This window comes from Dromiciops gliroides, chromosome 1 (assembly GCF_019393635.1).
Source record: "Dromiciops gliroides isolate mDroGli1 chromosome 1, mDroGli1.pri, whole genome shotgun sequence".
Classification (NCBI taxonomy): Eukaryota; Metazoa; Chordata; class Mammalia; order Microbiotheria; family Microbiotheriidae; genus Dromiciops; species Dromiciops gliroides.
In genome coordinates this window covers 613,442,957-613,470,631 of record NC_057861.1, presented here as the reverse complement: position 1 = coordinate 613,470,631, position 27,675 = coordinate 613,442,957, and the positions used below count along the sequence as shown (strand labels likewise).

The following is a 27,675-nucleotide window of genomic DNA, read 5'->3' as shown; positions in this document are numbered from 1 at the left end:
TTAGTAACACTTTTCAATGAATTTGAATTCTATTCATCATGGCATGGAAGTATTTTTCATTAAGTTCTTGCTATGTTCCAGGAATACAAAATGATACGTATGTATTTTATTTTATTATACTGAGTCAGATAATGAAAGGGATCATGCAACTTTGTCTTTCAGAGAGTGAAAGCCTGCTCAAAGTAATGAAAGTGTCAGCCTTAAATCCTGTTTAATATATAACTTCTTTCAATATTTAGATAATTCACTTTCTCTTTTTTCTTTTAAAAAATTTTATGGGGCAACTAGGTGGTGCAAAGGATATAGCACTGGCCCTAGAGTCAAGAAGACCTGAGTTAAAATCTGGCCTCAGATGCTTACTAGTTGTGTGACCCTATTACCACTCAAAATTATTTTAATTTATTTTATTTTATTTATTAATTTATTATTTTTTATTTAAAGTTTTAAACTCTCTTCCTCCTCTCTCTACCCTAAATTAGAGACCCCCATTTGACACAGAGATAGATAGATAAATAGATTTATATATATTTATAGATAGATAGATAAATATATAGATATATTAATATATTTATATTTATAAGCACATATATAACCATATTGTGCATACTTCTATTTATCAGCTATTTCTCTGGAGGTGAATAGCATCTTCCTTCATAGGCCCTTTGTAGTTGATTTGAGTATTTATAATATTCAGAATAGCTTAGTCATTTACAGTTATTTTTCAAATAATATTGCAATTATTATATACAATATTCTCTTGGTTTTGCTCATATCATTTTTCATTATTTTATGCAAGTCTTTCCATGTTTTTCTAAAATCAACCTGCTCATCATTTCTTTTTCTTTTCCTTTTTTTGGTGGGGCAATGAGGGTTAAGTGACTTGCCCAGGGTCACACAGCTAGCAAGTGTCAAGTGTCTGAGTCCAGATTTGAACTCAGGTCCTGTTGAATCCAGAGCTGGTGCTTTATCCACTGTGCCACCTAGCTGCCCCCTGCTCATCATTTCTTACAGCACAGTATTTCATCACAATCATATACCATGACTTGTTTAGCTATTCCCCAATTGATGGATATCCCCTCAATTTCCAGTTCTTTGCCACCACAAAGAGAGCTAGCTACTCTAAACATTTTAAGACATATAGGTTCTTTTCCTTTTTCCCTGATCACCTCAGGCAACAGAGCTAATAGTGGTATTGCTGGGTCAAAGGGTATAGTCAATTTAATAACTTTGGGGGCATAATTCCAGAATGTTCTGAAAATGGTTGGATCAGTTCACAGTTCCACCAGCAGTGTGTTAGTGTCCCAATTTTTACACATCCTCTCAAAAATTTGTCATTTTCCCCTTCTATCTGATAGGTGTGAGATATCTCAAGTTTATTTTAATTTGCATCTCTAATCAATAAATTTAGGGCATTTTCCCATATGACTGTAGACAGCTTTGATTTCTTCACCTAAAAATTATCTATTCATGTCCTTTGACCATTTATCAATTGGGGAGTGACATGCTTATAAATTTGACAAAGTTCTCTATATATTTAAAATATGGGACCTTTATCCAAGAGTCTGTCTATAGAATGTTTTCCAAAATATTCTGCTTTCCTTCAAATTTTGGTTATATTGGTTTTATTTGTACAAACCCTTTTTAATTTAATGTAATTAAAATTATGCATTTTACATCTCATGATGCACTGTATCTCTTATTCATAAATTATTTTCTTGTTCATAAGTCTGATAGGTAGATAGTTCACTTTCAAAAACATATTTTGGTAAAATGTATCAGGTATTTAAGTTTTAGGTACTTTGAATGAAAGATAAAAATGATAATGATTGGTAGGTATATGTATTAACAGACCTCTTGCTTTAACTCTGTGGAACCTACCTTAGCCCACAAATTGGATACTAACAGTTTTCTATGTGGATTTCAATCAGTTGTGTTAGCAAGGATGTACTCTGAAATAGTACATAATTTCTCAAACACTGCCTTTCCCCATCTGATATTTTCATCAAGGGTAACTTTAATGTGTAGATGATTCTCATAAACATTTTATAGACATGTGAGAATCAGTATACAAGTTGTCTTATGATGGGTCTCTTGACTGCTGTTTTTGTGGCAATAATACCATCTATTTGGGTATGAAATATCTAAGTTCCCTTTGAGTTCTCAATCTTATGACCTCAGTGTCAGCAACTACTTGCACAATCTACTTTCAACACATTGCGAAAGAGATGTGCCTGTCAATATTCCCTTTAAATCTGCTGGTCTGATTATAAGACTTTCAATATACATGCACATTGTTGATAATAAAAATATAACAATTACTTAATGCTTTAAGATTTACAAAGCACTTTCCTCACAAATTTGTCAAATAGGTATGATAAATATTGTTATTTCTATTTTTTACATGATAGCCTGAAAAGGTGGTTTAACTTGGCGTAGCATAAGTATTTGGGGTCAGAAACAGAACTTGGATTCAGGTCTTTGGACTCCAAGTTCAGTTGCTCTTCACTAGCATACTGCCTAAACCCTTCCATTCTCAACCTTTCTCCATCCCTGTTGTAATCTTCAGCTAAGGAACAGAGAGGGCTTCTATAACACAGAGAAATTGGGGAAAACTGACCTAATCCAGTTCCTTCATCTTTATAAATGAGGTAATGAGGTCCAGGGAGTTTGAGTAACTTGTTTGAAGTCACAGATGAGTTAATGATAGAGCCAGATTTCTGAACTCAAGTCCCAATTTATGGACATTTCCTATTATTTCAAACAATGTAAAGCTAGCTGTTTTCTATTTTGTTTTGTTTTATCAGCTATAAATTTGGTATTTAAAATACATTACATGTGTGTTTTGTTCCCTAATTGTAATTTTGAATAACTTAGTCTAATTCAATTTCTTTATCTATTTGAAGTTATTTAACAAAACTCATCTATAGGTAAAGATCTTGTAAAGACACTCATTCCCTTTTTTAAAAATAGTTTTTATTTTATTTTTTCTAATTACATGTAAAGATAGTTTTGAACATTAATTTTTGTAAGATTTTGAGTTCCAAATTTTTCTACCTCCCTCCATTCTCCCCACCAACATCAAACAATCTCATATAGGTTATACATTACAATCATGTTAAACATATTTCCATATTAGTTATATTGTGAGAGAAGAATCAGAACAAAAAGAAAAAAAAACACAAGAAAGAAGAAACAACAACAAAAGTGAAAATAGTATGCTTCAATCTGCATTCAGACTCCATAGTTCTTTTTCTGAATGTGGAGAGCATTTTCCATCATGAGTCTTTTGGCATTGTCTCAGATCATTGTAGTGCTGAAAAGAGCTACGTCTGTATGGTTGATCATTACACAATGTTGTTGATACTGTGTATAATGTTTTCTTCGTTCTGCTCATTTCACTCAGCATAAATTCATGTAAGTCATTCCAGATTGTTCTGAAATCCATCTGCTTATCATTTCTTACAGCACAATAGTATTCCATGACATTCATATACCACAACTTGTTTAGCCATTCCCCAGTTGATGGGCATCCTCTCAATTTCCAATTCTTTGCCACCACAAAAAGAGCAGCTAGGAATATTTTTGTATATGTGGGTTCTTTTCCCTTTTTATGATCTCTTTGGGATAAAGACCTAGTAGTGGCATTGCTGGATCAAAGGGCATACACAATTTTATAGCCTTTTGGGCATGGTTCCAAATTGCTCTCCAGAATGGTTGAATCAGTTCACAGTTCCACCAACAATGCATTAGTTTTCCAATTTTTCCACATCTTCTCCAACAGTTATAATTTTCTTTTTTTTTGGTCATATTAGCCAATTGGATAGGTGTGATAGTGGTACCTCAGAGTAATTATTGCATTTCTTCAATCAGTAGTGATTGAGAACATTTTTTTCATATGACTGTAGATAGCTTTAATTTCTTCATCTGAAAACAGCCTATTCATATCCCTTGACCATTTCTCAATTAAAGAATGACTTGTATTTTTGTATATTTGATTCAGTTCTGTATACATTTTAGAAATGAGGCCTTTATCAGAAACACTGGCTTTAACAATTGTTTCCCAGCTTTCTGCTTTACTTCCAATCTTGGTTGCATTGGTTTTGTTTGTGCAAAACCTTTTTAATCTAATATAATCAAAATGATCAATTTTGCATTTCATAATGTTCTCTATCTCATCATTGGTCATAAATTCTTCCCCTCTCCATAGATCTTACAAGTAAACTATTCCTTCCTTTTCTAATTTGCCTATGGTATCACTGTTCATGTCTAGATCATGTACCCATTTTGACTTTACTTTGGTGTACAGTGTAAGATGTTGGTCTATGCCTAGTTTCTGCCATACCATTTTCCAGTTTTCCCAGCAGTATTTGTCTTGCAATATTTTCTCCTTGACTTGAGAGCTCTGGAATTTGGCTATAATATTCCTAGGAGTTTTTCTTTTGGGATCTCTTTCAGAAGGTGATCAGTGTATTCTTTCAATTTCTATTTTACCTTCTGCTTCTAGAATATCAGGGCAATTTTCCCTAACAATTTCTTGGAAGATGATGTCTAAGCTCTTTCCTTGATCATGGTTTTCAGGTAGACCAATAATTTTCAGATTATCTCTCCTGGGCCTATTTTCCAGGTCAGCAGTTTTTCCAAGAAGATATTTCACATTGCCCTCTATTTTTTTTTTTTATTCATTTGGATTTGCTTTATTGTGTCTTGGTTTCTCATAAAGTCACTAGCTTCCATTTGTTCAATCCTAATTCTCAGGCAATTATTTTCATCAGAGAGCTTTTGTACCTCCTTTTCCTTTTGGCCAATTTGGCTTTTCAAGCTGTTGACTTTTTTCTCATGTCTTTCCTACATGACCCTCATTTCTCTTTCCATTTTTTCCTCTACCTCTCTAACTTTATCTTCAAAGTCCTTTTTGAGTACTTCTATGGCCTGAGACCAATTCATGTTTTTCTTGGAAACTTTAGATATAGGGGCCCTGACATTGACATCTTCCTCTGAGGGTGCACCCCCATTTTCCTTGTCACTGAAGAAACTTTCTATGGTCCTCACTTTTCTCTGTCTGCTCATCTTGCCTTTCTTTTATTTGACTTTTAGCTCCTTAAAGTGGGGCACTGTTTCCAGGCTGCACTATTCCAAGCTTCAGCAGGTCTCAGGTGGTATGATTTAAGGAGGAGCAGGTTCTTCATTTGCCTGGCCTGTTCCCTGGTCCATAGATGACCCCAGACCAATGTGCTCATCAACCAGCTTTGTGTGTTGTGGTTGTCAGCTCTGACAAGCCTGTGCCCCTCCCCAACCTGGGCCACTGCTCCTCAAGCCTACCTCCTAGTTCCCAGCAGGGGTGAAAAACCCAAGTTTCATCTCAGCACCAGCAAGACCCCCTGTAATCTCCTCCTTGCCAAGGGTTCAACCCTCTCACCAGACTGTGAGCTTAATTCCAGATGACACTGGCGCTGCAGCTGATTCAGAGGCTTGGGGTGGGGTAGGGGGGTCTCTTTCTCTGACGAGGCCTTCCTGGGACTGGATCTGTGTCAGGGTGACTGTGGGGTTGGGCTCCACTCCTGTCTCAGCACAGCAGCTCTCTCCTTCCGACCTTTTAAGCTGTCCTTGTTTGGAAGATGATTTCAGTGCATTCTTCTGTGGGTTTTACTGCTCCAGGAATTGTCCTATGGCATTATTTGGATATTTTTTGGAGAGATCGTGTCATGAGTTAGAGAGCTCACTGCCTTTCCTCTGCCATCTTACACACTCCCCAGCAGTAAATGTCAAATATTGAGTTTTTATCCAGGAAGATAAAGTCTTTGGGTTTATCAAACAGGAAATTGCTACATTCATTTACTACTCTGTTTTGTGTGTCTAACCTATTCCACTGATCCACTACTCTATTTCTTAGCTAGTACCAAATAGTTCTGATGGTTGCTGCTTTATAATATAGTTTTAGATCTGGTACAGTTAGGCCACCTTTATTTTAATTTTTTTCATTAATTCCCTTGATATTCTTGACCTTTGGTTCTTCCGGATAAATTTTGTTATTGTTTTTTCTCTCTCTATGAAGTAATTTTTTGGCACTTTAATTGGTATGGCACTGAATAAGTAAATTAATTTAGGTGGAACTGTCATTTTTATTATATTAACTCACCCTACACAGGAGCAATTGATATTTTTCTGTTTGCTAAGTTCTGATTTTATTTGTGTGAAAAGTGTTTTGTAATTGTGTTCATCTAGTTCCTGGATTTGCCTTGGCAGGTAGACCCCCAAATATTTTATATTGTCTACAGTTATTTTAAATGGAACTTCTCCTTCTATTTCTTGTTGCTATGTTTTGTTGATTATATATGGAAATACTGATTATTTATGTGGGTTTATTTTATATCCTGCAACTTTTCTAAAGTTGTTAATTGTTTCAAGTAGTTTTTTTAGTTGATTCTTTAGAATTCTCTAAGTATAGCATCATATCATCTATAAAGAGGGATAGTTTTGTTTCTTCCTTGCCTATTCTAATTCCTTCCTTCTCTTTTTTTATTGCTAAGGCTAATATTTCTAGGACAATACTGAATAATGGTGGTAATAATGTACATCCTTGTTTCTTGCCTGATCTTATTGGGAATGCTTCTAACTTTTCCCCATTACATATAATGCTTGATGATGGTTTTAGATAGATACTATTTATCATCTTAAAGAAAGCTCCATTTATTCCTATGCTATCTAGTGTTTTCAGTAGGAATGGGTGTTGCGTTTTGTCAAAAGCTTTCTGTGCATCTATTGAGATAATCATATGATTTTGGTTAGTTTATGGTCAATTGTGTTAATAGTTTTCCTAATATTGAACCAGCCCTGCATTCCTGGTATAAGTCCCACATGGTCATAGTGTATTACCCTAGGGGTAAATTTCTGTAATCTCTTTTCTAATATTCTATTTAGAATTTTGCAGCAATATTCATTGGGGAAATTTCTCTATAGTTTTCTTTCACTGTTTGGGCTCTTCCTGGTTTAGGTATCAGCACCATATATGTCTCATAGAAGGAATTTGGTAGGATTCCTTCTTCACCAATTTTTCCAAATCATTTGATACTATTTGAATTAATTGTTTTTTAAATGTTTGGTAGAATTCACTTGTGAACCCATCCGGCCCTGGAAATTTTTTTCTTAGAGAATTTATTGATGGCTTGTTCAATTTCTTTTTCTAAAATTGGCTTATTTAAGGATTTTATTTTCTCTCCTGTTAATCTGGACAATTTATATTTTTGTAAATATTCATCCATTTTATTTAGGCTGTCAAATTTATTGGCATAAAATTGGGCAAAATAGTTTCCAATTATTGGTTTTATTTCCTCTTCATTGGTGGTGCATTCACCCTTTTCATTTTTTTTTCATCCTTTTCATTTTTGATACTGGTAGTTTCTTTTCTTTCCTTCTTTTGTCTAATCTAACCAAAAGTTTGCCTATTTTATTGTTTTTTTCATAGTTTTATTTACTAGTTCTATAGTTTTCTTATTTTCAATTTTATTAATCTCTCTTTTAATTTTCAGAATTTCTAATTTGGTATATAATTAGAGATTTTCAATTTTTCTTTTTCTAGCTTTTTTAGTTGCATGCCCAATTCAATGATCTCCTCTTTTTCTATTTTATTCATGTAGGTGTTTAGAGATATAAAACTTCCCCTACTGACTGCTTTGGCTGTTTCCCATAAATTTTGGTAGATTGTCTCATAATTGTCATTGTCTTGGATGAAATTATTGATTGTATCTATGATTTGTTGTTTGACTCATTCTTTGGGGTGAGATTATTTATTTTCCAATTAATTTTTGGTCTATCTTTCTATGGCTCTTTACTATACATCATTTTTATTGTATCATGATCTGAAAAGGATTAATTTACTATTTCTGCCTTTCTGTATTTGATTGTGAAGTTTTTATGCTCTAGTACATGGTCAACTTTTCTGTACATGCCATGTACTGCTGAGAAAAGGTATATTCCTTTTTATCTCCATTCAGTTTTCTCTAAAGGTCTATCCTATTACATTCTTAAAAAATTCTATTCACCTCCTTAACTATTTTATTATTTATTTTGTTGTTAGATTTATCTAGTTCTGAGAGGAGAAGGTTATATACCACCAGTATAGTTTAACTGTCTATTTCTTCCTTTAAGTCACTTAACTTCTCTAAGAATCTGGGTCCTTTACCACTTAGTGTATATATGTTTAATATTGATATTATTCCATTGTCTATGATACCTTTTAGCAAGCTGTAGTTTACTTCCTTATGTAATTAGGTTGATTTTTGCTTTGTCTGAGATAAGAATTGCTACCCCTGCTTTTTTTTTTACTTCAGCTGAAGTATAACATATTCTGCTCCAGCCTTTTACCTTGACTGCATGTGTATCTCTCTGCTTCAAATGTTTCTTATAAATACTATATTGTAGGACTTTGTTTTTTAATCTACTCTGCTATCAGCTTCCATTTTATGGGAGAGTTCACCCCATTCACATTCACAGTCATGATTACTAACTGTGTATTTCCCTCCATCCTATTTCCCCCTTATTTATACTTTCCTTTTTCCTTTTGCCCTGTCCCTTCTCAATAATGTTTTGCTTCTGACCACCACCTCCCTCAATCTCTACCCTCTCTTTTATCAGTCCCACATCCCTTTTGCCCTTTCGCCTTTTGCCTCCTAGTTTTGCCCTCCCTTCTGTCAGCACCCCACCCTTTTTTCCCCGCTTCCCCCTCTTACTTCCCTATAGTTAAGATAAAATTCTACACCTGAGTGTTTATATCATTCCCTCTTTGAGCGAAATCAATAAGAGTAAGGTTGAAACAATGCCACCCCTCCCTTCTTTTCCTCTATTATAATAGGTCTTATGTGCCTCTTCATGTGATGTGATTTACCCCATTCTGTCATCCCTTACATTTTTTTATATCATCACATCAAAATCCCCTAATACTCACACACTCTATGTATAACTCCTATCTGCCTTAATAGAGATACATTTCTCAAGAGTTATAAGTATCTTCTTCCTATGTAGGAATGTAAACATTTTAACCTTATTGAATAACATTTTTTTCCTTTTATATTTTTATGCTTTTCTTGAGTCTTATATTTGAAGATTGAATTTTCTTTTCATTTCTGGACTTTTCATCAAAAAAGTATTGAAGTCCCCTATTTTGTTGAGTGCCCATCTTCCCCCCTGAAAGATTATGCTTAATTTTTCTGGTAGTACATTCTTGGTTGTAATCCAAGTTCTTTTGCCCTCTGAAGTATCATATTCCAAGCCCTCTGATCCTTTAATGTTGAAGTCGCCAGGTCCTGTGCAATCCTCATTGTTGCTCCTTGATATTTAAATGGTTTCTTTCTGGTTGCTTGCAGTATTTTCTCCTTTACCTGATAATTCTGGAATTTGGCTATGATATTCCTTACAGTTTTCCTTTTGGGGCCTCTTTCATGAGGTGATTGATGGATTCTTTCAATGACTAATTTTTTTTTTATCTTGTTTTAAGACGTTGAGGCAGTTCTCCTTGATGATGTTATGAAATATACTGTCCAGGCTCTTTTTTTTTTAACATGGCCCTCATGTAGTCTAATAATTCTTGAATTGTCCCTCCTGGATCTATTTTCCAGGTCTGTTGTTTTTCTGAAGAGGTATTTTACATTTTCTTCTACTTTTCCATTCTTATGATTCTGCTCTACTGCTTTCTGATGTCTCATTGAATCATTAGCTTCCATCTGCCAAATTCTGATTCTTAAGGAATTATTTTCCTCAGTCGGCTTTTGTTCCTCCTTTTCCATTTGTCCAATTGTATTTTTAAGGAGTTATTTTCTTTTTCCAAGCTATTTACTCTCTCTTGCATAACTCTCATTTCTTTTCCTAATTTTTCTTCTGCCTCTCTGATTTATAAAATCCTTTTTGAGTTCTTCCAGGAGGGCTTTTTGGTCTTGAGACCAATTCTTCTTCCCCTTTGAGCATTCTAATGTAGGCATTTTGACATTATCCTCTTCTGAGTTTGTGTTTTGGTCTTCTCTGTTGCCATAGTAGTTTTCTATAGTGAGGGTGCTTTCCTGATTTTTATTCATATTTTAGCCTATTTCATGTCTTTTAAAGTTGAGCTTTGCTCCTGGGATACAGGGTGCAATGTCCTAAGCTGCTTCTGCTAGTGGTCAGGGGGCTGATCACTGGCTTTCTGCTCTGAGGCCTCAGCAGCTTGCAGCTTGCTTACTGCACAGGGGTGGCTCATCTTAGTTGTGCCTGGCAGATTATCTTCTTTGTTGAAGCTGGGGGGTCTCACAACTGGTCTGTTATACCACGAGCTTGCTGAGCTAGGACCTAGGGTCCTCAGCTACTGCTCTGTGCTGTGGCTAAGAGCTTTTTGCTGGCTTGCCCAGACACCCTCTGCACTGAGCTGTGCTCCCCTTTTACCTAGGTGAGACGGACCTTTCCCTAAGTCCTTCTAGGTTATCTTAAGCCAGAAGATTGTTTCACTCCATATTTTTGTAGGCTCTGTAGTTTCAGAATCCATTTAAATGCTTAACTTAATGTTGTTTCTAAGGGAAATTTGGGAGAGATCAAGCAATTTCCTGGTTTCTCTCCATCATCTTGGCTTCCATCTAATTGACTTCTAACCACAGCCTCCCTAATCTGTTTTAGGAATCCTTCCCTTACCAATATTTCCTTCTTTCAACAAGTATTTGAGAGTATATCTTGTTCACAGAACTAGAAGAGATATGAAGAACTGGAATAAGAAAAGAAGATGGACTACTTCCTGTTTCTAACATTCCTTTTTGCTCTCTATGTATGTCTCATATTCTCTGATGAAACTGAAAATTCAAAGATTTAAAATAAACTAGTTGTATGACTTTTGGACAAGTTTCTTATCTTCTCTGGTCCTCAGTTTCTTCATTTGTAATATGAGGCAGTGGGATTAAAAATTTAGAATCTTAAGAGTTAGGGGGACCTCAGATGTTATCTACTTAATTATCAATCCCTTCTTGCTGTTTCTGTCATCCAGGTAACCACCCAAGGTGGAATAGTCTGTTATGTGGCTTCTGGCAGAAAAAGGCCATAGTATGGGAATAACAGTTTAAGGAGAATATGAGCCCCTTCTGTTTTTCCAAATAAAATATTTTCTATAGTGACTCATTTCTTCAGGTTCCTTCTAATAGGGTTTACATAGTTTTTGAATTTTTGTGCAATTTTTTCCTCAAAAATACTATTTTCACATACACATGTACTATAAAAACAGAGATCATTATAAAACTTGATGAAAATTATGCCATGGTAACAACAACTAATTTTTATAACAACTATGAGTTATCATTTGAGTTGTTCTCTTTAATGGATAAACACTAAACTTCAGCTAATATTAGCTTTTAAGAAGAATGGCAATCAAAATTCATCAAATGAGCTTTAGTTTCCAGGTTTATTCCCTTACTCTTTAAGGCTTGATGCCTTTATTTTAGAACCCTGGGTAGGTATGCTGGGGTGGGAATGGCAGGACACCCTGACCTGTCTCAACACTTACAAGATGGGGCCAAAGGGACCAAGAGGGAGGGAGGGGAAAATAGGGAATTTTACAAGAATTATGACCATCACAGAACCAGAGTTTAGATGAGGCACAGGCCAGGAAACACACATTAAACTAACACAGAATGAAGCCTGCCTTGTTTAATGTATTGTGAGAAATTAAAAAAAAAATAACAGTGTTAAGTATCTGAGGAGCCCAGGAAGAGGAGTCAACATCCCCCCAACTGATGTGATTGGATAACATGCTGTAGGTAGAGGAGGTAGCAGGGCTTGAGAAAGGTGGATGATCTGTAGCTACAGATCCAGTAGTTGGTTCAGATAATTCAGTTGAGAATTCCAACTATAGTGGCAAATTCACAAATCTGAAAGATCTACCACACAAATCTGGAGAAATCTGAACAGGCATGCTAACAAGCTCACCAAACATATGATGAGCTTGCTTTTGGAGCAGAGCTGGGACCAAGCCCATCTCACTAAAGGAGTTTGAAAGAATGGTGAGCATCATCCACCCCAAATTGAAGCTCTATCTTTGTGCCCAAGGAGAGCACATGTGAATTAGTCATGATTCTATGTTCGAGGTTTTTGGATGCAAGTTGGAAGAGATGAAACTTCAACCAGCAAACACAAGAGTCTTCTCTTCTTTGGGATGCTAATTCAGTCCATCTGGGTGCTTCTTTCTGCTCTCTTTCCTTTCTTTTATAGGTAAAAGCCAATCCCTCTGCCTGCCTCCAGCTGTCAGCCTTGTTTCCTTCATCCTCCCTGCACCTTTCTCTCACCCCACAACCTCTGCTACATCAGTGAAGGACGTTTTCAACAGTTAAATGAATTTAAAGAAGTGAAAAAAGACAAATTACCAAAAAAAATCCCATTAATAAATGTGCTGGTACATTTAAAGAAAACTGCTATGAGCAGTCATTTGAGTTGTTCACTTTAATGAATATACACTAAACTTCAACTAATATCAATTTTGAAGAATAAGCAAAATTCATTTACTCAACTTTAGTCTCCAGGTTAATTCCCTGCCTCTCTAAGGACTGATGCCTTTATTTAGAACCCTAGAAAGCACAGGAAAATTTTGGCTCAGCCAGAATCTAAATGGGAAATGAAAAATTTTTTGAAACTGAAAATCTAGACACTCCCTCCCCACCCCACACCAACCTAGTGTACCATAATCAAGGTAGAATCTCTCATTCACATAGTTCCCTTAGGAGTAGAAATGACTAAACAGAGACACAGTTTTTAAATGTTATAACTGTTCTTTACCTGTTTTAGAACACATTTGCTTAGAGCTCTGACTGTAGATGAATACTTTGTACCTTTTTTCTGTACTTATCTTTTTATAATAGCCATCTGGATTATTGTGTTAGCTCTCATGCTGGACAGGCAGTTTTCTGTAAACATGGATTATGTTTGACTGAGTCTTTTTATCACCCTCAGTACCTGATACAATGCTTTGCCCATTAGAGGTAGATAGTTAAATTAAATGTTTGAGTAAGCATAAAATTCACTTAATCTCTTTAAACCAGAATGCCCTCATTTTTTGAAATGGGGTGACAATTCTAACAATGCCACATGGGGTTACTGGGCAAAGTATTTTTGCAATAGGGCATTTTTAATGATAGTTATGAGTACTCATAACTGTAGTGAAAGGGGAAGAAGTGAATGAGCATTTGTTATATGCTTACTATGTTCCAGGCACTGTATGAAGCATTTTACAAATATTATCTCATTTGATCATCACTACAGTCTTACAAAATAGGTGCTGTTATTACTGCGCCCCCCCCGCCCCCGTTTTATAGTTGAAGAAACTGTGGCAGATGAAGGTTAAGTTATTTTTCCAGGGTTACACATCATGAAAGCCCCTACCCTCAGGAATCCACCTTCTGTGCTAAAATTCCCTTGACAAGCATTCACTAAAATATAGCTCTTTGACTTCATTTAGCGTGATATCGTTCTTGTTGACTTTTATGTCATGACAGTATGATTTCTTCTTGAACAGTCATGTCTTCTTTTATCCTCCCAATATCATATAGCACATTGATAAAAGCAGTTGGCAATGTCTCTTTGAATCCCCATGACTCCCAATTCATCAGTCTCCCAGCTCTCATGAACTTCCATCTTAGGAAGATCTGAGTTCAAACCTGGTCTCATACACTTACTAGCTGTGTGACCCTATGCAAGTCTCTTAGCCTCTGTTTACCTCAATTCCCTCAACTGCATGGGGAACCTTCTCTCCACAGGGTTATCGTAAAGATCAAATGAGATAATATTTATAAAGCCAGGAGCACAGTGCCTGGAACATAGTAGGCACTTAATAAATGCTTATTCCTTGGGGGCAGCTAGGTGGCACAGTAGATAAAGCACCGGTCCTGGATTTAGGAGGACCTGAATTCAAATGTGGCCTCAGACACTTGACACTTACTAGCTGTGTGACTCTGGGCAAGTCACTTAACCCTCATTGCCCTGTCAAAAATTTTTTTTTAAATGAAATAAATGCTTATTCCCTTTTCCTTCCCTTCTACACTTAGATCTTCTCTATATATGTTTTTAGTTTACATAATTCTGCATGTGTATGAATATGATCTGGGTGGGTGTCCTTGTAAATGAGAATAAGGTAAAATGCATATATATATATGTGTGTATGTACATATACACACACACATATATATATATGTATATGTATATACATATATATCTCATTATTGGGTTGAATAGGATGAGGGTGAGACTGGTATCAAGGGGATTTGGTGATTGGCTTTGTGAAAATGGGGAGTAGGAATTGGTCCTCTTTATCAAAATGACAGAAAGATAATACTACATTATTCCCTAATTCCCTTATTACCTTATTTTGTCCTTCATCTTGTACATTTTCTGTGAAAGATGAGCTATCTGACATGATATGATCCTCAGTAAAATGGAATTTGTGATATAGAGGGGCTCTTTATTTACGCTGGGAAGGAAAGCTATTAAGGAAGGGGGATCCATGCTGGAGGTTTGGTTCCAAAAACAACAACAACCAAACAAAAACCCTTGGTGTTAATTCTGAAATGTAAATTTCAAAAACCCTGAGTTATTAAATACCCAAAAGATAGCTTGAGATGCAAGCTGAGATTCATGGATGGGAGAGCCATCTGGCTACCACATCTGTCACACCGATTGCCAGAGTTGAGTTTACTCGTCACTACTTGATTTCACCAGGTAGTTCCTGTGTTTATCCCTTACTGCTCTATATCCATTCCTCCCAAAGCTGGTGTTCCCAAAGGATGCCTTTCCTGGATAGGGGCTGAAATTATTTACTGACAGCTTTTGAATGAGATCCGAATTATGCCTATAGGGTTCAGGGTTTGGCAGCCTTTCACAGATCATATGCCTAAACCTGATTGTACCATTGTCTAGCTGTGTGACCTTGAACTCAATCACTTAACCTATAAGCCTCAATTCTTTCATCTGTAAAATAGGAAGGTTGGACTAGATCAGGGGTCAGGAAACTATGGTGAAGGGAAAGATTTGACCCTTGGGCCATAGTTTGCTAATCTCTGGACAAAGATGATGTCCAGGGTCCCTTTCAGTTGTTAAATTCTTTGAGTCTACATCTTCATTTGTTGTTGTTGAAGATTTGTGATTTCATTGGGGTAGAGAATGTTCTACCAGTGCAGATTTGTAAGTCTTCTACAACTTTATAGTCTTATAGAGTTTCCTAGGGTTGTAATGGGTTAAGTTACTTGCCCCAAGTACATGTAGCTGGTGTATGTATCAAAGATGGGACTTAGAGCTTACACCAAGGTTGGCACTCTAATACCCCATGCCATGTTAGTAATATATTTTAACATTTGAGAAATCTCCCACTGTATAGAACTAAATTGGTATGTTGTTACATTACATATTTAAAGAAAATATGGTTTTTAAATGGCTATGGAACCTAATTTAAAATTAAAATAAATATGTTCTTAGTTGATTGTGTTCCTTATTATTTTCCTTTTGTTCTTCCTGCATACATTTTGTTTCTTTAATCTTCTTCCGGTGCTTCTCTAGACTCTGTATGCTGCTATTCTTCCAGTCCTTAACCCAGAACATGTTTCTTGCCTACAATTATATTGGATAACTCTACTCTTTGGAGGTATCCGTCCAAACTAGGCCCTACATGAATGAAATTCAGTAGTGAAAAATGTAAAAAAAAAAAAAAACCAATAACAGATATGATGGAAGAGGAAGTTCTAAAATGGATCTGGAGGTTTTCCTGGATGGCAGGCTCTGTATAAGTCAGCCATGTAATATGGCAGCCATAAATGCTCACATGAGCTTGGGTTGCATTAAGGTAGGGCATGGCTTCCAGGAATGGAACGGTCCCACTCTATCCTGCTCTCATCAGACTTCATTTGGAATATTGAGTTCAGTTCTGGGCAGCTCCATTGACTACATTGACACAACCACTAACCTGGTACAGGCCCTCATCACCTCACTCCTGGATTATTACTTCCTTCTGGTTGGTATTCCTGACCCAAGTGTCTTCTCACTCCAATCTACCTTCTCCTTAACTGCCAAAAGTGATTTTCCTAAATCCCAGGTCTAACCTTCCTGCTCAAAAAACTCCAATTGTTCCCTATTACCTCCGGGATCAAATATTTGTTCTGTTTATCATTTAAAGCCTTTCACAAACTGGCCCCTTTCTACCTTCCTAGTCTTCTTAGACTTTACTCCGCCTCACATACTCTACAATCCAGTTATCTTGGCTTATTCACTGTTCTTTGCAGTTTGCTCTATTTTCTGATTCTGCCTTCTCACTTGCTTCCTGAAATGTTTTTCCTCCTCACCTCTACCTTCTGGTTTTTCTGGCCTCCCCAAGACTCAGATCAGATCCTACCTTTTGCAAAAAGCCTTTCCTGGCCCCCTGACTTCTAATGCTTTTCATCTGAGATTACGAGAGAGAGAGAGAGAGAGAGAGAGAGAGAGAGAGAGAGAGAGAGAGAGAGAGAGAGAGAGAGAGAGAGAGAGAGAAAAGGGAGGCGTAGAGCATCTCAAACATTTTAGTTAGGTATTGATCTCTACATATCCACTATGTATATACATAGTTGTTTGTATTTTTCTCCCCCATTAAAATGTTAACTCCTTGAGGGCAAGGATAGTATTTTTGCCTTTCTTTTATTCTTGTTAGAGAGGTACCTCAAATATAATAAATGTCTAATAAATACTCATTGACTAATTAACACATGAGGATTGTTTGAAAGAATCAGGCTTGTTTAGCCTGGAGAAAAGAAGATTGGAATAGGGATGGGGGCCTGATAACTGTCTTCAGATATTTAAAGGGCTATCACATGGAGAAGAAATTTTGGCTCCTTTCTCCTTGGCCTCAGAGGGCCAAGTTGAGCAATGGGTGGAAGTTGCAAAGTGGTAAATTTAGGCTAGATTTCAGAAGGGAAAAAAGAACAACTTCCTAACAACTTAAGAAGGCCAAAAGTGGGGTGAGTTGCCTTGAAAGCTTGTGGGTTCCTGCTCTTTGAAGGTCATCATATAGAGTTTGAATGAACACTTGGCAAGTATGTGACAGAGGATATTCTTTTCATGTTTGGATTGGACTAGATGGCTGCTAATGTCTTTTCCAATTCAAAGTCTATTCCTGTGACCTTCGATAAGCTAATGGTCTTTGTTTAAGCCCTGTTATTCTGAATGTTTGAGAATTTTCCAATACTTCTCATTTTTTACTTGTCCACTCCATTAACCAACTCCATCCTTTCTTTCATTTTTTCCTCTCCTTCCCCATTTTCTTTGGAAATTTTACTTCTTTGGTGAAATTGAAAGGTTCCAGTTACACCAACCTCAGGTCATTGTTTACATTTTTCTTTTAGTCCACATGAATTCTTTTTTTTTTTAACTTAATGTCATTTTTTTTTTTGTGGGCATAAAGTCCTGGATGTTGTGATTTGGGGAATGGACACTGAATTTGAACCCACGAAACTTCCTGGGTTTGAATCCTAACTGACAATAGCCCTGTAACTGTTGTTAAGCCATTTCAGTTTCTTCATCTGGAAAGTAATATTATCTCACAGAGAGAACATGAGGATCAGATGAAATACTGCTGTGTGTGACTATCATATAATTACTCTTGTTCTCCCCACCCCCACTACTAAGTTACTTCCTACATGAATTTCCTGGCATAAATGCTCCATTTCTGGTCTCTCTTTCCCCCATTGCCACTTGCATTTACTCTTCTCTAAGCCCCCAGCCAGAGTCAGCACCCTGGCAAAACACTTCAGTGTCAAATCCTTTTTACTTCTCTGAAATAGTCCCTTCTCAATTGCCCCCTTAAAACTGCATTTCTAATAAGTATACCCAGACTAACAAGGACCTGTGATTAACATTATCTATAAAGACAAAGAAATGTTTAAACAGAGAAAGATAAATTTTCCATGTGATTCAGAGGTCACTCTTTTATGAGCAAACCCAAGTAGAGAAAAGACACAGAGTTATGACTTTAGGGTATCTATGCCTGATTGACCCCTCAAAACTTTGTCCTTCTATTCTCCAAGCCCATAGGTTTCCTAGCATTTTGTTAAATATTGGGTTCCTTTTTGAGTCCTAGACTTACTCACACTAACTTCACTGAGCAGCTGAAATCTCTATTACCTCTAGTTTCAGGTTTGGTTACAATTTTCAATGTGGCCACTGCTGGGCTTTTGAGAAGAACCATTGCATAGAAGTTTAGGAAGCTCACCAATTCGATTTCCTTGAGGCCTCGTCTCTGGGACCTCTCATCTCCCAGGCAAGAAGGAGGGAAATAGGATTGTTATCATTGGGCCCTTTAGGCTTTAGCTTCTCCTTTTGACAATTCTTCTTGGTCTATGGGCTGAGTCCAGTTGGTGAGAGACCTCATCCTAATTTATAGCGACTTTTTCCAGCCCAAAATTTCTTCTCTGCAGTTTAGGTCATAAACAGGCAATGACCATCCACCCAATACACAGCTTGGGTTCTCCAGATATTTTAGATGCTCTTCTGTTGGTTCATGCAAATAAGTAGGTGGGAAAAAGGCACAGAGTTAGCCTGTGCTCTGGGAACAAGTCTATTGTCTCTACCAGCTGCTGAGTTGCTTTCCTGGACTTTTCATAGGCCAATGAACTACTCAAAGTTTTCCATATTTATCAGAAACAAAATGATCTGCTCATCTGGAAAGAGCTCTCCCTTCTAAAGTTGCAAATGCACTCTCAGTGGGGTACATACTTCCACACTAAATCACTTTGTAAACCTTAAAATGTTGTATGTCAGGGGAGCTAGGTGGCGCAGTGGATAAAGCACCGGCCTTGGATTCAGGAGGATCTGAGTTCAAATTTGGCCTCAGACACTTGACTCTTACTAGCTGTGTATCCCTGGGCAAGTCACTTAAACCCCATTGCCCCACCAAAACAAATAAAAAAAAACACCCCCCAAACAAACAAAAAAACCCAAAACAAAAACATTGTATGTCAATGATCAGGAGTAGTGGCAAAATAGCATGACACATTCATATTTTCCCACTCTCTTAATCTTATATAAGATACACATAGTATAGTGGATAAAGGGCTGGCCTTGGATGCAGGTAGACCTAGCTTCAAATCTTGCCTTAAACAAATAGTATTACAATAGTAACTATATGACCCTGGGCAAATGAGTTAACCTCTTTTCTCACTGCCCCCAGAAAACTCTCTAACATAAATTGAAGAAGTGTTCATCAGAGGGCTACTTCCTCTGCTGATAAAATTACGGGTCTTGACAAAACAAAACAAAAAACTACTATTTAATATAAGCTTTTTCCTTCTCTTTATTGTTAACATTATATAGAATTCCTTTTCTCTATATGATAGTCTCCTTTTTCTTTCTTTTATTTTTGCCAGTTGGTAGGAAAATATCCCTTATAAGAATGTTTTCATATATTTAGGAGTCATAATACTTGAGAAAACATTGCCTGTTCAATGTTTTTCATTTCTGGTCACAATTTCATAAATGAAACATAACTTTTCATTTGGCTTACTTTCATTTTAAACACAGAAGTATGTTTAAATAGTTTCCCATTAGGTTTTAGTTTCAAATTACAAGTCACCTTTAACACACACACACACACACACACACACACCCCACACACTTTCCTAAATATTTCAGCATTTTTTTTTCTTGGAATTTTTCAAGAAATTAGGACTGGGTTGAAAAGAAGGATGAGAAATAGAAGTCTTATTGAATTGTAAGATCTAAAATTGAATAGGAATTTAGGAGATCACCTAAGCCAACTCCCTTAATTTAAGGCTGAGAAAACAGAGGATCTGAGATAGGAAGTGACACAGCCCAGTAGTAAGTAGCAGAGCCCATTTTTGAACCATGGTCTGCTACCAGACCTCTGATGCTAAATCCAATGTTTTCGCATACTCTTGCCATCACATCACAATGGGCCCCTGGTACTAACTACCACACAACCTTGTGTTTGAATGTAAAAAAAAAATATACTTCTTTGAAGTATAACAATGACACATTCAAATCTCATGTTACAAACTTTGCATGACCCTGTGCAGATCACTTAACTAGGGGCTCAGTATTCTAGGCAATCCTCTAACAAATGAGTTGCCTAGAAGATACTGACTTGCATTTGTAAAGGGAATATCCTTACCCTACAATTTCCTATATTAATGAATTAACAAGTCTAGCCCCTATCCATATCATATAGTGCATATTTGAGAATCCTTTTCCACCTAACATTTTTCCAAAGGGAACAGTTTAGGATAGTTAACACCTTTCTTCCATCTAGTTTTATTGCAGAAGATTCCTGATATATTTTATATATTTTATGATTATATTTGGATCCACAATTTCCCCCTTTTTGTTCATGTGACATCACTTGCGACATCACATGTGACATCTCAAAAGGAAATTAATTTTCATTTATTTCATTTGATTTTTTTAAAAATCTATCATTTGGGTCAGTTTTTTTGGGGGGGGTAGGAATAAATAATTGCTAAATCAAATCACAGTTGTACATATATAACCTATATCAGGTTACTTGCCCTCTTGGGAAGAGGGGAGGGAAGGGATGAAGGGAGAAAAATTTGAAACTAGTTTTCAACATTTGTTTTTATAAGATTTCTATCTCTACATGTAACTGCAAAATAATAAAATATTTTTATGGAAATAAATCAAATCACAATGGTATTGCATCTCTATACCTCAAACTTCCTTTTCCTTTCACACCAGTACCTGAATGTGACATTGGCACTTTTCAAACACATTCTAAATGCCTACAGAAAGTAAAACCAGCATTTTACAGAAATAGCTATCTTAGAGGTCACCAGAGACCTCTTACTTTTTCTTTGGAAGGAAGCATGATATGTAGTGGGAAGGGCACAGAACTTGGAGTCAAGAGAGACCTAGATACAACTCTGGTCCCTCATGATAACTTACCAAGGGCAAGTCACTGGACAGCTGTGAGCAGGTTTCTTCTTGGGTAAGTCACCTAACTGCACTGACTGGGACTCATTTTCTTTATTTAATAAAATGAGGGCCTTGGGCTAGAAGACCTCTAAGGCCCTTTCCAACTGTAAATATTTGAGCCTATTGTTTATAAAACAGGTATATATGACATTTTTTTGTTTTGTTTTATGAAGCAGTTGGGGTTAAGTGACTTGCCCAGGGTCACACAGCTAGTAAGTGTCAAGTGTCTGAGGCCGGATCCGAACTCAGGTTCTCCTGAATCCAGGGCTAGTGCTCTATCCACTGTGCCACCTAGCTGCCCCAATATATGACATTTGTAGTACTTTAACCTCACTGGAGAATCATGAGGACCAAATGAGATAAGTATAAGAGCATGACGCAAACCTTAAAGCAGAGTATGAAATACCATCCATTATTATAGGTAGTGGCCTCACTTTATCTCTCTTCCTTCTTGACCTTTCTACCCCTTTCAGCATTTGAACAATCCCTTCTTTTATCTGCTTTTCTCCTTCCATGATCTTTGAGAGTCTCTTTTCGTGGTCTTCCTGCCTTTCTCATTGCTTCTTTTCAGTCCCTTTTGTTCTATCTCCTGCCCCCGAAGAAGGGAAGTTGCCCAGGGTTCTCACCTACACCTTCATTTAGTCATCCTCCCTAGGTGGTCTCATGTGCTCCAAAGAGTTGGTTCAGTGACCACATCCATGAATATGGCTCCCACTAGTCATTTATCTCTTTACTAAACTCCAATCTCGCCTCTCCCACTGCCCTCATGGAATATCTCTGAGTGTCCTGCTGACACCTGACACTGAGGATGTCTGTGATCTTCATTGCTTGCAGTGCACTTCTTCATTTGACCACCTTTCAGAATCTTTATCTTCCTTTAAGATTTATCACTAAATGTTAAACTTCTTGTAGGCTTCCTTGTATCCCTCCCCTTGCTGACAGTGTACTTTCCCACCTTAAATATTATTAGAACATTTTATTTGGTTGTTTCCTTTGGCCCTAATCAGCTAGGCGACACAGTACGTTGAACTCTGGACCTGGAGTCAGGAGTATTTGAGTTCAGATTCAGCTTCAGATACTTATTCAGACACTGAACAAGTCACTTACACCCCCGTCTGCCTCAGTTTCCTCAACTGTAAAATAGGAGTAGTAATAACAACTACCTCACAAGATTGTTGTGATAATTTGAAAATATTTGTAACGTGCTTAGCATAGTGCTTTTACATAAGATTCTTAATGAAAGCCCACTTACCTACTTTCCCCTCTTGTCCTTTCCTTCCCTTCCTCTTTTCTATTATGCCCTCCTTTTAATAGATTTCTAAATTTTTTAAAATTTTATTTATTCCCCCAAGTTACATGTAAAAACAAATTTTCACATTAATTTTTAAAACTTTGTGTTCCAAAATTTCCTCAAATCTGCCCTCCCTTCCTTCACCCCTCCCCCCTTATCCCCTTCTCCTCCCACTTTCTCGCAGGGCAAGATATAATACTATACCCAATTGTGTGTGTATATTATTTCCTCATTTAGCCAATTCTGATGAGAATAAGGCTCACTCACTCCCCCGCAACTCCCCCATCTTCCTCTCCACTCCATAAGCTTTTTCTTGCTTCTTTTATGTGAGATACTTTAGCCCATTCCACTTCTCCCTTTCCCTTTATCCCAGTGCATTCCTCTCATGTCTTAATTTAATTTAATTTTTGCAGGGCAGTGAGGGTTAAGTGACTTGCCCAGGGTCACACAGCTAGTAAATGTCAAGTGTCTGAGTCCTGATTTGAACTCAGGTCCTCCTGATTCCAGGGCCGGTGCTTTATCCACTGCACCACCTAGCTGCCCCCTAATTTCATTTTTTTAAAGATCTCATCATGAGACAGTTAGATGGTATAGTAGATGAAGCACCAGTCCTAGACCCAGGAGCACCTGAGCCCAAATCTGGCTCAGACACCTAACACTCACCATCTACATGACCCTGAGTAAGCCACCCAACCTGACTGCCCCACAAAACAAAAACAAAACAAAACAATAAAAAATAAATGCTTTAAAGCTATCATGACTTCATATTCAACTAACACATGTGCCCTTTCTCTAAGTATTCTCCATTCAGCTGCACTAATAATGAGAAAGTTCGTATGAGTTAGAAGTATCATCTTCCCATGTAGGAATGTAAACAGTTTAACCTTTTAATATCCCTCATGGTTTCTTTTTCCTGTTTACTATTTTATGCTTCTCTAGGGTCTTGTATTTCAAAGTCAAATTTTCTATTCAGTTCAGGTCTTTTCATCACAAATGCCTGAAAGTTCTCTCTTTCATTGAATTGCCATTTCCCCCCCCCCCCCGAAAGATTATACTCAGTTTTTCTGGGTAGGTGATTCTTGGTTTTAATCCCAGTTCCTTTGCCCTCTGTAATATCATATTCCATGCCCTCCAATTCTTTAATGTAGAAGCTGCTAGATCTTGTGTTATCCTGACTGTGGTTCCACAGTATTTGAATTGTTTCTTTCTGACTTCTTGCAATATTTTCTCCTTCACCTGGGAGCTCTGGAATTTGGCTATGATGTTCCTAGAAGTTTTCTTTTAGGGATCTCTTTCAGGAGGTGATCAGGGATTCTTTTAATTTCTATTTTACCTTTTGCTTTTAGAATATCAGGGCAATTTTCCCTGACAGTTTATTGGAAGATGATGTATAAGCTCTTTTTTTGATCATGGCTTTCAGGTAGTCCAATAATGTTCAAATTATCTCTCCTGGATCTATTTTTTTCAGGTCAGCTGTTTTTCCAAGGAAATATTTCACACTGTCTTCTATTTTTTCATTCATTTGGATTTGCTTTATTGTGTCTTGATTTCTCATAAAGTCATTAGCTTCCATTTGCTCAATCCTAATTTTTAAGCAATAATTTTCTTCAGAGAGCTTTTGTACCTCCTTTTTCATTTGGCTTTTCAAGCTGTTGACTTTTTTTCATGACTTTCCCACATTTCTCTTATTTCTCTTTCCATTTTTCCTCTACCTCTCTTACTTTGTCTTCAAAGTCCTTCTTGAGCACTTCTATGGCCTGAGACCAATTCATATTTTTCTTGGAAACTTTGTATGTAGGAGCTTTGACTTTGTTTTCTTCTTCTAAGGGTGTATTTTGATCTTCCTTGTCACCAAAGAAACTTTCTAGGGTCAGCATTTTTTTCTGTGTGCTCATTTTCCTAGCCTACTTTTTGACTTTTAACTCCTTCTTAAAGTGGGGCACTGCTTCCAGGACACACTGTCCCAAGCTTCAGGGGGTCTAAGGTGGCACGATTTAAGGAGACACTCCTTCCCCATTCCCCCTGGCCTATGCTCTGGTCTGCAAGCAACCACAGGCTTACTTGCCCTTTAAACCAGGAACACAGTCCTTTTTCACTATGGCTCCAAGCTCCAGTGCCTGTGCCCCTCCCCACCTGGGCCACCACCTGGGCTACCACCTGTTTCCTGGGTCTGAGAGCAGGCAAAAGAATAGAGTCCCACCTTAGCACCAGCAGAGACCCCTGTAATCTCCCCCTGATCAACCATTTGACCCCCTCAGCATCTGTGGTCTGAGTTCCAGAAGTAGCCACAGCTGCAGCCAAGAGGTTCCTCTAGAGTGGCCTGCCTGGGGCTGGATCTATGTGGCTGCAGCCTGGGGTTGGATCTGCATGGCGTGTAAGCCATCTTTTTCTTTTTTTTTTCTTTTTTTTCCCCGTCATTTTCTTATTAGATTTTTTTTGTTTGGTTGGTGGGGGTTTTTTTGGTGAGGCAATTGGGGTTAAGTGACTTGCCCAGGGTCACACAGCTAGTAAGTGTTAAGTGTCTGAGGCCGAATTTGAACTTGGGTACTCCTGACTCCAGGGCCGGTGCTCTATCCACTGTGCCACCTAGCTGCCTCTCTTAATAGATTTTTAATAAATTACTCTAGATTCATTTTGAATTATCCTTCATTGAGGATAAGTTCCTAGAGGCCAAGGACATTTTTTTCCCCACTCTTACCTTTGTATCTCAAACTTACTCCGTAATAGGTGCAATTACTTAATAAATGAGTTAAATTTTGTTGAGGACTTAATTTCAGAAATGGTTCTTCTGGGCAGCTATTAGAAACCATTTGCATTTCCTTAGTTGTTAGATTGCTGAGATGTTTTCTCCAGTAGACTCATAGAATGTTACTACTGGAAAGGGCATTAAACATAAATTAATCTAATGCCTTCATCCTTAAGATGTGGAAACTTGTTCACCAATGTAAAAGCACAGAGACTGGATAACCTGCCTTCTAGTCAAGAGCTCCTTCTATTATGGAAAGGTAAAATAACTTAAAATTTAGCATTGTTTTGGATTGTTTTATTTAAAGCCTATATGAACATTAGTTCTTCTTGGTTAGTTATTTTTCAGTCGTGTTCCAACTCTTCGTGACCCCATTGGCAAAGAGATTAGAGAGGCTTGTCATTTTCTTCTCCAGCTCATTTCACAGATGAGGAAACAAAGGGAAACAGAGGAGAATTAAGTGACTAGCTGAGACTGGATTTGAACTCAGGAAGATAAGACTTCCTAACTCCAGGCCTGGTTCTTAATCCACTGAGTCAACCAGCCACCCCATTTATTTATTTATTTACCCACTTATTCATTCATTTATTCATTCATTCATTCATTCATCTATTTATTTAGTTATTCATTCATTTGTTCATTTGTTTATCTGTTTATTCATTCGTTCATTTGTTTGTTTATATGTAATATAAACATTGCACATTAAAAATTATAAACAGCAAGAAAATTAGTGAAAACAAAGAATAATTTCATAGGATAATGGTTGGCATTTTAGATAGCCCTTAAGAGTTTGCAGAACACTTAAGACATTATCTCAATTGATCTTCAGAACAATTCTTATCACATAAGTGCTATTATTAGCCCCATTCTATAAGTGAGAAAACTGAAGCTGAGAGAGGGTGGTCAAATTGTCACACATCTTCAAAGCATGTGAGGTAGTGTTCAAGCTCACAACTTCCTGACTCTGTGTCCAAAGCTCAATCTACTCTGCCACCTAACCTCCATAGAGTTAGAGCTGGAAGGGACATTAGAGTGGAATCCCATTTTACACGTGACCTTAAGAAGGTCCAAAGCAGTTCAGATCATACAGGCACTAAGTAACCATGCAGGGTTCTATATCTTCAGATCCAGAACTCTTTCCAAGGCATCTCAAAGATCCCCCCGTAAAATAGGTGTTTTGTCCTCCTATTACATGGCCACGTTTCCATATATTGTTTTTTGTCTTACAAACTTACAGGTCTCTATTTCAAAAAACCTGATGGTGACGTTGCTGTTGCTTGCTGCCCAGCATGTTTAAGAAACCTGATTTCCAGAAAGAAATTCTGAATCTTCATGTCAACTTCCATTTGCATCACAGGGCTCAATGGATCTGGCCTCTACTGGAACTGAATGTTATGATGAAAGCTCTCTTGTGGAAGTGCAGGTACCTTCTTAGAGTGCACTTGATTTTTCAAAGACCTCACTACTCTCCTGCTCAAATAGCCAATTAACTTTTTTTTTTTTTACAATATTCTGAACCAAAAGTTGCCCACCGGCTGCCCCATCACATAGCAGACTTTCAGAATTCCATTGCTGAACTTGATGTTACATGGTAGTTAATTCAGGATCTCAGATACCTGGCGTACATATGATTAATGATAGCTGTTTTTTTTTTAAAAAAAAGAACACTTGAACACTCACTTAGATATGTATCTGGTGGTTATGGTACAAAACTGAATTCTGAAATTTTTAAAAAATCCCTTTCTTTTAAAACACAAAGTGAGGGACGGCTAGGTGGCGCAGTGGATAAAGCACCGGCCCTGAATTCAGGAGTACCTGAGTTCAAATCCGGTCTCAGATACTTGACACTTACTAGCTGTGTGACCCTGGGCAAGTCACTTTACCCCCATTGCCCCGCAAAAAAACCCCAAAAAACAAAACAAAAAAAAACACAAAGTGAGTTGGGCTTCTGAAATTTAAGGGTACTGAGAAGGGTTTTGTGTAAATAACAAAATGGGCCCATTGTAGGAGGAAAGAGGTGTCAACAGGCAATCACAATATAATAAGACTCTCTGTGAAAACCAGGTTTATTATAAGAGAAATAAGCATGTATGGGGAACACAAAGGGTTCACAGTCCTTATAGAAGTTTACCTTTTTGTAATAGCAGGACAAAGGCAGAAGGGGATATTGTGAAGGGGTGTGACATGGGAGGGGGAACAGGTGCTGCAAAGGTGGGAAAAGGGCAAGACCACTTCCCACAGGGAGGAGCAAGTTGATTACAAAAGCCACTTTCTTTTGCCTTGGGAACTGCTAGACTATGAAGATAGGGGGGGTCCGCTTATCTGCAAAGAACCCCAACTGCACAAACATTTTTTCTAGCCTGTCACTGACTGGCTGACACCTGTCTTGCCTCCCAAGGATACACAGGGAGTCCAACTTGGGGTGGAAACCACAAATTATGTCAGCTTGGGGGGGGGGCGGGGTTTGTCCTTGACACATAAAGGGCCTCCCACATACTCTGGGTCCAATGTTTTCTGGAAAACATGGCAACTCAAAAAGATAAGTTCAGAGTACCCCTAACAGCTTTTCACAGACCTTGCCTTGCAATTTCCGTATGTTATTTTTCCCTATGGTGATTAGTGGTGGAGTTGAATGTAATAATAGCTTGTTCAACTTGTTTAATATTGAAGGCTGGTCTAGTTT

At 37.4% G+C, this 27,675-nt stretch overlaps 1 protein-coding gene and 1 pseudogene across 2 annotated transcripts in view; both read left to right on the top strand.

Moving 5' to 3' along the window:
- The window catches only part of GCNT1 (glucosaminyl (N-acetyl) transferase 1), a 39,587-nt gene that overhangs the window by 8,633 nt on the left and 3,279 nt on the right, over positions 1-27,675 (top strand). The window contains exon 2 of one of the 2 annotated variants that reach the window (XM_043975432.1): positions 26,230-26,415. The exons of the other annotated variant lie outside the window; for it this stretch is intronic. The gene's annotated coding sequence lies outside the window, so the exon portion shown is untranslated. The remainder of the gene's footprint in view (positions 1-26,229; positions 26,416-27,675) is intronic. 2 annotated transcript variants of the gene reach the window in all.
- Positions 11,513-12,925, top strand: LOC122752672 (annotated as a pseudogene).